Below are 11,001 nucleotides of genomic sequence, written 5' to 3' on the forward strand. Positions count from 1 at the left end.
AAAGGAGGTATTCCTATAATAAGCTATTGTAACAAGGTTACAGGAAACAAGATTAATATATAGAAGTCCATTGTTTTCCTGTATACCAGTAATGAACAAATTGGAATTTTAAATTTTTAAAAATTTTTTTAAAACCACTATAATAACACCACATCCTGCCAAAAACAAAAACAAAAAAAAGCTTGGGTGTAGACCTAACAAAATATTTGCAAATTCTGTATGTGGAAACTACAAAATTCTGATGAAAAGTATCAAAGGTCTTAATAAACAGATATTCCATGCTCATTTATTAAAAGACTCAATATTGTAGGGACGTTTGGGTGGCTCAGGCAGCTGACTGTCTGCCTTCAGCTCAGGTCATGATCCCAGGGTCCTGAGATCGAATCCTGCATCGGGCTCCTTGCTCAGCAGGGAGCCTGCTTTACCCTCTGCCTGCCATTCCCCCCTGCTTGTGCACACACTCTCTCTCTCTGACAAATAAATAAATAAAATCTTTAAAAATAAAAAAAATTAAAAATAAAGACTCGGGGCGCCTGGGTGGCTCAGTTGGTTAAGCGACTGTCTTCGGCTCAGGTCATGATCCTGGAGTCCCTGGATCGAGTCCCGCATCGGGCTCCCTGCTCGGCAGGGAGCCTGCTTCTGCCTCTGACCCTCCCCCCTCTCATGTGCTCTCTCTCTCTCATTCTCTCTGTCTCAAATAAATAAATAAAATCTTTAAAAAAATAAATAAATAAAAATAAATAAAAAAATAAAAATAAAGACTCAATATTATTAAGATATTCTTAGAACATGATCTATAGATTCAATGCAATTCCAATCAAAATCTCTTCAAGCTATTTTGTAGATAGTGACAAAATAATTCTAAAGTTTACATGGAATCACTGAACACATCAAAAACTAATGATGTACTATATGTTGGCTAAGTGAATTTAAATTTAAAAAATAAAGTTTCCATAGAAAAACAAAAGATCTAGAATAGCCAACAGAATACTGAAAAACGAAGTTGGAGGACTCACATTACCTGATTTCAAGGCTTAAAGAAAATTATAGTAATCAAGACGATATGGTACCCATTAAAAAAAAAAAAAAAGAGCAATAGAACAGAGACCCCAGAAACCAGAAATATACCCATACAATATTATCAACTGATCTTGACAAATGAATGTTAAAGAAAAAATTATTCATGACACTTGTTAAACACAGCAAGACATTATTTGAGAGGGACTATTGCAATGGGATTTGCAGAGAGGAGAGAGATCAGTCTGAATTCTGATTACAATAAGGACAAGTGGAGATTTATAGCCAAGGAGAAGGTGAGAGTCAGAGGATGGAAAATGCCTAAAAGGAAACATCAAGGAAAAGGAGGATTCTTGCTAAAGGCAGGCCATGGTGATAAGATATTGAAGGAGATGAGTAATTTGATGAGATATCAGGGTGATTACTTACAAAGAATAGGGATTCGCTCCAAACTGACATGATTCTTGCTAAAGCTGAACTAAGCAGGGCAAGGACAGGCCCAGTAGAATAGAGGGCCAAGAGGAGCCTGACCAAGGTTTGGTCAAGGACAGTCTTTGTCAGGAATAAAGACAGGTGAATGAAAAAAAGAAGTCTTTTCAACAAATGATGCTGCAACAATTGAATGTCCATATACAAAAGGGGAGAAAAGAAACTGGAATCAGAACTTACACTTTTCACAAAAACTAATTCAAAATAAATCATAAACCTAAATGTAAAATACAAAACCAGAAAACTCCTACAAGATAACAGGAGAAAATCTCAGTGACCTTGGATTTGGCAATGGATTTTTACAACACAAAAGCATCATCCATTTAAAAAAATGATAAATTGGATTCTATTAAGAAATTTTTTTGAAGTCTCCTGAAGAACAACTGTAAGTTATGTCAACCAAAATCTATACATGAACAAATAAATTCATATGATGGTGCTAAAAAATGACCAATAAAACAATAAAACCTTTGGAAAATTTGATAATAAACACAATAAAATAAGCACATAAAGAGAAAAGCATTAAACATGAAAAAGTAGATATAACCACAGATACAGTGATTTTTAAAATGTAAGAGACCACCATTGTAATTTTCTAATATTAAGTCTGAAAATAAAAATGAGGGGTGCCTGGGTGGCTTAGTCAGTTAAGCATCTGCCTTCGGCTCAGTTCATGATCTCAGTGCTCCGCGGGGAGTCTGCTTCTTCCTCTTCCTCTGCCCCAGCTTATGCTCTCTCTCTCTCAAATAAATAAATAAAATATTAAAATAAAAAAAAGAAAAATGAAACAGGTAGTTCCCTCCAAAGAAAGACAAACTAGCCAAAATTAAAAGAGGAAAAGAGCTCATTAAATAGATTATCATAAATAGATAGATAATCATAAAATAAACAGAAAAATTAACCATAAGACTTATTCTTCCATGACCAAAAGCACCCAGGCCTAGACAGTTTTATGGGCACTTTTACTCCAACAAAAAGACATAATTATTCCTATGTCATTTAAACCTCCCCAGAGAATAAAGATGAACGACTTATGTTTCATTCTAAGAGGTTACTACAACCGTAATACAAAAACATGGCAAGGATACCACAAAATAGAAAAGAAGGCCAACCTTACTTATGGCTATAAGTACAAAAATCCTAAAATAAAAAGACAGGTAGGGCGCCTGGGTGGCTCAGTTGGTTAAGCGACTGCCTTCGGCTCAGGTCATGATCCTGGAGTCCCTGGATCAAGTCCCGCATCGGGCTCCCTGCTCGGCAGGGAGTCTGCTTCTCCCTCTGACCCTCCTCCCTCTCATGTGCTTGCTCTCTCTCATTCTCTCTCTCTCAAATAAATAAATAAATAAATCTTTAAAAAAATAATAAAAAAATAAAAATAAATAAATAAATAAAAAGACAGGTAAATTGAATTTACCAATGTTTTTTTTTATTTATTTTCCAGAGAGAGAGCGCGAGAGCACAAGCAGGGGGAGCAGCAGGCAGAGGGAGAAGCAGGTTCCCGAGCTGGGGACTTGATACCAGGACCCTGGGATCATGACCCGAGCCAAAGGCAGACACTTAACCGACTGAGCCACCCAGGCGCCCCGAATTTACCAATGTATTAAAAAAATAACCCCTCATGACCAAGTAAGATTTATTCTAGGAACACAAGGATGGTTCCATATTAGGAAATCCATTAATGTGACTTACATTTATAAAGAGTTATTTGGTTATTCTGGTTACATGGTTATTTTGATAGATGCCAAAAAGACATTTGATATAAATATCCATTCTTATAGATATTAATATACATTACTATAACTTACACAGGAGAGAGAAGGAACACAAAATGAGAAATATCTATGAGTGAAATTATAAAAGTTCACTGTGAAACTTCACGTTTTGATATATTTCTATATTGTTTTATTTTTTTCCCCAATGAGCTTGGATTACTTTTTGTAAAAATAATGACAAAAATAACCTTGCATGAAGCACTGAACTACAAGTTACACAGAAAATAATGCAAAGCTTTCTTTAGGCAGTTGTAGTTTATATTAAGTACCAATAAAGAAATGATAATGTTCAGAGAATGAAGAGAAAAAATATGTAACAGAACATAGAAAAAACTATTTTAAAAAATACATGAGCAGGGCGCCTGGGTGGTACAGTTGCTTAAGTGTCCAACTCTTGGTTTCAGCTCAGGTCATGATCTCAGGGTCCCTGGATCCAGCCCCATATGGGGCTCTGCCCTCAGGATGGAGTCTGCTTAAGATTCTCTCTCCCTCTGCACCCCCCTCCCCTGCTGTCTCTCTAAAATAAAATAAAGTATGGGGCACCTGGGTGGCTCAGTCGTTAGGCGCCTGCCTTTGGTTCAGGTCATGATCCCAGGTCCTGATCCCAGGTCCTGGGATCGAGCCCCGCATTGGGCTCCCTGCTTGGTGGGAAGCCTGCTTCTCCCTCTCCCACTCCCTCTACTTGTGTTCCCTCTCTTGCTGTGTCTCTCTCTGTCAGATAAATAAATAAAATCTTAAAATTAAATTAAATTTAAAAATACATGAGAGAAACCAATAGTTATTTAAACAGCTTTAACAAGTATGAGACCTTTGTTAACTATAAAATACTACAAAAACAAAATTGCTGGAAACAAAAAACTAGAAGCAAACAAGATCTCCTTCAATAGGTGAATAAACTATGCTTTATCTATATAATGAAATATTATTTAGAGATAAAAATAAATGAGCCATCAAATCATGAAAAGACATAGAGGAATGTCAAATGTGTATTGCTAAGTGAAAGAAGCCATTCTGAAAAGGCTACATGCTGTATGATTTCAACTATATGACATTCTGGAAAAAAACTATGGAGACAGTAAAAAGATAAGTAGTTGCCAGAGATTCAGAGATTAGGAGAAGGGAAAAATGGATGAAGTGCAAGGGATTATTTTCAATGCAATAAAGCTATTCTTTATGATACTATAATTGTGGATATATAATACTATGTATTTGACAAAACTCCTAGAACTTCACAGCGTAAAGAGTGAATCTTAATGTATGAAAATTTAAAGGAAAATCACTTAAAAGGGGGAGAGATCCTAGAATAAAATGCAGTTTTTTTGGTTTTTGTTTTTTTTTGAGAGAGAGAGCGCGCTCACATACACATGCAGGTGGTGGGAGGGGTGAGGGAGAGAGAAAATCCTAAGCAGACTCCATGTCCAGCATGGAGCTGGACACAGGGCTTGATCTCACGACCCTGAAATCATGACCCTGAGATCATAACCTGAGCTGAAATCAAGAGTCGGACACTCAACCAACCGAGCCACCCAGGCACCCCAGATTATGACAAAATAATCTAATTGTATTACGAGTTAGCAAAACAACCTCACTAATAGGAGAAAATGGTGTTCATCTAAGTAACTTTGGAAATGAGTAGCCTGTAAGATTATAGTCAAAAGAAACTATCCACAGCACCATACTGTAATTGATAATATTAATTCCCACATTGGGGGTTAATTTTTTTTCCCAGGGGAGAACACAAACAGTCCCCCACTACCACAAATTATGCAGTTGAGTTTCCCACATTTGGAGAAATCACTGGGGTCAGCACATCCTGAGTGCAACGGATAAGCCTCACCCTGGGAAAACCGCTTTTGTGATCATGGCATTTCCCCTGCCAGGTAAGTATGGGGGGGTTAATTTTTGATACTGCTATACTTATATACTAGAATCAATGCATTGGAATTGAAGTAAATGGATGGTGTGTGGGGGGGGAAAGCCAGTTTTCTCACTGTTGAAATGGGAGTTTACAAATAAGCAAGGTGGGGGGAGGCTAGAAAGATCTATGTGGTAATGGCTTAGAGCTGGAGAGAGTATGAACTTCTGTTTAGCTTAATGAATAAAGATAGTTACATACAGAAATAGTTATAGATATATGTATATACACTGGTTAGTATATATACATACACTTGATCTGTCAGCTGAGTAATGACACCCCTATCAAAAAGTTCATCCAGCATTCGGATCTTGGATCTTAATACTATTCTCTAATAAAAGGAACCAGCGTGCCTTGGAGAGACAGCTGAATCTAGAACTGGGGCAGGAAATATCCAAGATGAACCTGGCCTATCTTTCAGTGCCAGAAAAGAAGTACTAAAAACAAACAAAAAATCACAATGATGAGGTATGTCAGAGGGACACAGGAGCCAGTTAAAAGAGTTCCCAATGACCAAAGCTGATGCAATTTAAGCAAAAACATAAAGTAGTATTGGATTATAACCCAAAGTATAAAATAAATATCCATGACCCAAATGGATATAAAAAAAAATGACTGACTGAATAAATAAGTAGATGGTGGAGAGGAGAAAATTTCCTATGTAGAAGAATTCCAAATAATTTATGTAGATACTCTGCCTTCATGGAAGTGAAGCATAAATCCCTACTCTTAAGTATGAGCTCTGTAGAGTGACTTCTTTCCAAAGACTGTAGTATGGAAAGAGGGGTGATGAGAGAAAGAAACTTACAATGGAGAAACCTGACAAAGACCACCTCAGCCAGGTGATCAAGGTTGCTAGAAAGTATTTTTTAAAAAGATCTATTTATTTATTTGGGGGTGGGGGGGAGAGAGAGGAGGAGAGGCAGGGGGAGGGGCAGAGGGAGAGAAACTCAAGCGACTCCCCACTGAGTGCAGAGCCTAAGGCAGGACCCCATCCCATAACCCATGAGATCCTGACCTGAGCTGAAATCACAAGTCAGATGCTCAACCAACTGAGCCACCCAGGCACCCCTAGAAAGTATTTTTAATATAATGTAATGAAAAAGGTAATTTCTCTCTGTGATTTTGCTCCCCCAAATCTACAAGCTCAACCTAATCATGAGAAAAACATCAGACAAATTCCAATTAAGGAATATTCTACATGATATCTGGCCAGTACTCCTCAAAACTGCCACAGTTACCAAAAAATGGAAAGTCTGAGAAACCATCACATCCAAGAAGAGCCTAAGGAGACACCATGCTTAAATGTAATGTGCTGTGGATAGGGTCCTGGAGCAGAAGTATATTAGGTAAAAACTAAGAGATCTGAATAAGCATGCACTTCAACTAATAATAATGTATCAAGATAAGCTGATACCCCAAAAGGACCCACCCATCCCAGGGTGTAGGATGTGGCCCAGCCCTCACACAGAATTTCACCTTAAATTCTACTGGCCTGATATGTAGGGAATCACAAGCCTTAAAATTTAAAGTTGTCCTCAACTGAGAATACCCCAAATGATCCCCCAAATACTCCGTGTGGCAGAGGCAAATGGAAATCCTCTCAATGAATGTGACTCCACCCCAGCCTAAAGGTATTGCTAAAAATAATTGTTAAAGTATGTGTAAAGGCCATTTTTAGGCAACAAATAGAATGAGCAATGGAAACCTGATCAAGGCAAAAGGGCCCTGGGTGACCATCAGGTGATACTTTGAGGTGAAGTATCCACAGGCCCTAATGGACCACTGGGTTCCTACAACCAGGCACAGTTACTAAAAAGGGAAAATTCCATACTCCCCATACCTCCTCACCTTCCCCCTTTTAAAACAGCCCCCACCCACTGCCTCCTTGCAGACAGTCTCTCTTTTGCTGTCCTTCCCCCCTGGTCCCTTGAAGTGTATCCAATGAATTTCTATCTCCTTTGCTCTGCCTCAGGTGAATCCTGAGCCACTGGCTTCCACCCTATTGGGCTGCCCTACATTTGGGGGCCCCCAACCGATGGCGGGAGACATCACATTATGGTGACCAGAATAACCATGCACATAAACAAAGGACCAAGGGCGAGAACAAGCAGGAAAACAGACCAGAAAAAAGACACACAAAATTTCAGTTAACAGAATGAGTGGACACAGACCACAAAACTATGCTTACAATGTTTAAAATGATGGGGGGGGGGTAGGAAATCCCACTTCTAGTCAGTGTAGTATAACAGAGACGAATTTACTCTCCTGCCTGAACAACCAAAGACCACAAACAAATGAAACAATGGTTATCAAGACACTAGACATCAGGTTGCAAAGGACAGTAACCCTGAAAGACGGTCAACAGAAAACGTATTCTCCACAACTGTCCCGGCTTGTTTCCCTGGAAGTTATCAGGTCTCCTCTGCAGAGCCTGTTGGACTCTCTGGGTTGAGGAGATGGAAAGGAGTGGTATGAAAAATGAAGTGGCTAAAGTCGGCTAGACAGAGTACCAAGGAGAGGATTGCATAGAAAGAAAACTTAGAACATATGCAGGGATATAAAATAACATTTTTTAAAAGTATCGATGTTGGCTCATTAATTATAACAAAAGTACCATACAATGTAAGATGCCAATAATAGGGAAAGCTGGGTGTAGAGTGTATGGGAATTCTCTACTTTCTTCATAATTTTTCTGTAAATCTAAAACTGTTCTAAATAATAAAGTTTATTAAATCACCCAGCAGACCCACGGACCTGTCCGGGGCTTCCCCAGAGTTTGGACGGCACTGACCCAGGGACGCCCCTTCTTCCCGCCTCCCCCCAGCCTCTAACCTCTTCTGCAGGCGCAGCCTCCAGAACCATCTTCTCTGCGATCCTCTGCCCCGCGAGCAGCCAGCAGAGCATCTTGAGCTTCCTCCTCGTCACCTCGGACCATGAGCTCCCGGCTTCACCCGAAGGACTCCGCCGCCTGCGGGCCTCGCACCCACCTCTCTCGGGGCTTCCACTCGGTGGCGGCGAGGTGGCTCCCCAGGGCGTGGGTCACACCCCGCAGTCCCGGAGCCGCCGCAGCCCCGGGGCCGAACCGAACCAGACCCTCTGGACCTGCGGGCCCGGTGCCGCTGACTTCCGGACGGCCACTTCCGGCACGAGCAGGTGACACCCATCAGGAAGACGCCCAGCACCTGACTCACCTCTGCAGCCTGCGCCGGCGAGTTCCCCTCCAGAGGCCCACCCTCCAGCACTGGCTAGGGGCCCCGGAGCCCAGCAGCCTCTGAGGGGCCCCGCTGCCCACCCCACCCCCACCCCCAGCCAGGGCTTCTGCTGGAGCCTCTCCTGCCCGCATTGGGCAGCTGTCTGACCACCCTGCACCCTCTCCGGAGCGGTGGGCCAAATGGAAACAAGCTTTTTTCAGGGGAAAAATAAAATCACACATACACAACTTCTCCCTCTCTGGGTGCAGACTCACAGACTGCCATCCCCACCCCACCATTAGCACACTATTGGAGAGGGGTATTTCTTTTAAGAAACTGCTGCAAATTCAGTCAAAACTTTACATTAAAAAATTTTTATAGAAATGACTGGGGCAAGGAGAGCAAAGAGGAGATAGCAGGAGGCTAGAGAGCTAGGAAGAAGGTCCTCCTGGCTGTTGAAAGAACTCGAGCTTTACCTAAGAGTGGGAAAACACTAGTTTTCAACAAGATGTGCATTTGCAGCAGATTTGAAATTCATACATGATCATGCATTGCAAAAATAAAACTTTATTTTCTGTAACACAACTAGGGTAAAAGTCCTCCCTTAGCAGAAATACAGACACATTTTTAAGGGTAACAATTGCTCTGGGGAAAAAAATTTAATGATTTTTCAATTAACTCAGCTTCTTTAAGAATAAATATTTAGTATTTCTTTCCCCTATTCCTGCCCTTACCCTTGGTAATAGGGAACAAAATTTCTGGGTGACTTATGTGATGTCCTGTATTAGAAATGTGTGGTCCAGGGGCGCCTGGGTGGCTCAGTCGTTAAGCGTCTGCCTTCGGCTCAGGTCATGATTCCAGGTCCTGGGATCGAGCCCCGCATCGGGCTCCCTGCTCGGCGGGAGGCCTGCTTCTCCCTTTCCCACTCCCACTGCTTGTATTCCCTCTCTTGCTGTGTCTCTCTCTGTCAAATAAATAAATAAAATCTTTAAAAAAAGAAAAAGAAATGTGTGGTCCAGATGCCTTCCTTTGATATTTTGGGCTCTTGTTTTGTGTAATTCTCTTTTCACACTGCATTCTTCAATTTATGCTGGCATCTACTGAAGCATAATTGTTCTGGTCTGGCAGTTGGTATTAGAAAGCAGCATTTCCTGCTGCTAACCTGAGGAAGTATTACGTGGTGGTTAGAAGCCTGAATCCCGGAACCAGATCACAAGATAAAAATTCTAGTTCTGCCATTTACTAGCTTAATCCCTCTGTGCTGAAATTTCTTCTTCTATAAAATGCAGATGTGAATAATACTTACCATACAGAGTTGTTTCTCTGGTAAGGAGGGAGTAAGTTAATATATGTGAAGAACTTAAAACAATACCTAGCATATAGTAGTGCCATGTTAGCTACTATTATTAATGGCCATAGTATCCAACACTGTATTTTTAATAAGTAATATATTTTTAGATATACAAGAAAGTTAAAAAAAATAATAGAGGAGCTCCTGGGTGGCTCAGTTGGTTAAGTATCTATCTTAAGCTCAGGTCATGATCCCCGGGTCCTGGGATCAAGCCCTGCTTCAGGGTCCCTGCTCAGGGGGGCAGTCAGCTTCTCCCTCTCCCTCTGTCCCCCCACCACTCATGCTCTCTCTCTCTCTCAAATAATACATAAAATCTTAAAAAAAATAATGGAGAATTTCTGTGTTCCCCTCACCCAGGTCCCCTTAAAGTTAATATATATAACCATAGCACATTTACCAAAACTAAAAGATTAACGTTGGTGCATTATTATTAAATTAATTCCAAACTTTATTTCAATTTTGCCAGTTTTTAAAGTAATATCCTTGGGGCACCTGGCTGGCTCAGTCAGTGGAGCGTGGGACTCTTGATCTCAGGGTTGTAAGTTCAAGCCCCACGTTGGCTGTAGAGATTACTTAAAATCCTTAAAAAATAAAATATTTAAAAAATTTAAAATAAATTAATGCCCTTTTTCTATTCCAGGATCCAATCCAGGATACCACATTGTGTTAAATCCATTACATTTCTAAAATATCACACAGAAAATTCTGCTTCTAGCCATGGTGGAGAAATTAATACCAGACTACCAAATATAACCCAAATACGGACAAAATACTGTGTCCAGGCATGAACAACAGTCAGTGCGTGACTGAACATTGCAACAATAGAAACATTTAAAGGGGGTCTCACAATCACCTCACATGTTTGTCAGGAGAGACTTTTGTGCAGTGGAAGAGGGAAATGGAGGCCTGGTGGAACAGTGGTCTTGTTCAGCTGAGGAAACAGATAAAAGTTAGAGACTTCTGAAGTGGCTAGAATTTGTGCAACAGGATATCTGAGATGAGGGAGGCCAGATGTCTGTGTAAGACTCACTATGGGGCCAGGGCCATGGGCTCAGGGCTACATGAACACAGGACAAGACTGCTCAAGGCCTAGGAGGGGTTACCTGCCACAGAGCTGAGAGCCAAATCACGAATCTACATTGAAGACTCAGCCCAGGCTTCTCAGAAGCATCCCTGGAACTTCAGAAAGTGCATGTTTTTAAACTAAGAACCATGGGCGCCTGGGTGGCTCAGTTGGTTAAGCGACTGCCTTCGGCTCAGGTC

The 11,001-nt window shown here is 40.9% G+C and overlaps 1 non-coding gene across 1 annotated transcript; it reads right to left on the reverse strand.

The window, feature by feature from the left end:
* Window positions 1–5,004: 5,004 nt before the first annotated feature.
* On the reverse strand, window positions 5,005–5,166 carry LOC123325244. Its single transcript, XR_006540342.1, has one exon. It is a non-coding gene; the product is annotated as a U1 spliceosomal RNA (small nuclear RNA).
* Window positions 5,167–11,001: the final 5,835 nt, after the last annotated feature.

This window comes from Neomonachus schauinslandi, chromosome 6, assembly GCF_002201575.2.
Source record: "Neomonachus schauinslandi chromosome 6, ASM220157v2, whole genome shotgun sequence".
NCBI classification, from domain to species: Eukaryota; Metazoa; Chordata; class Mammalia; order Carnivora; family Phocidae; genus Neomonachus; species Neomonachus schauinslandi.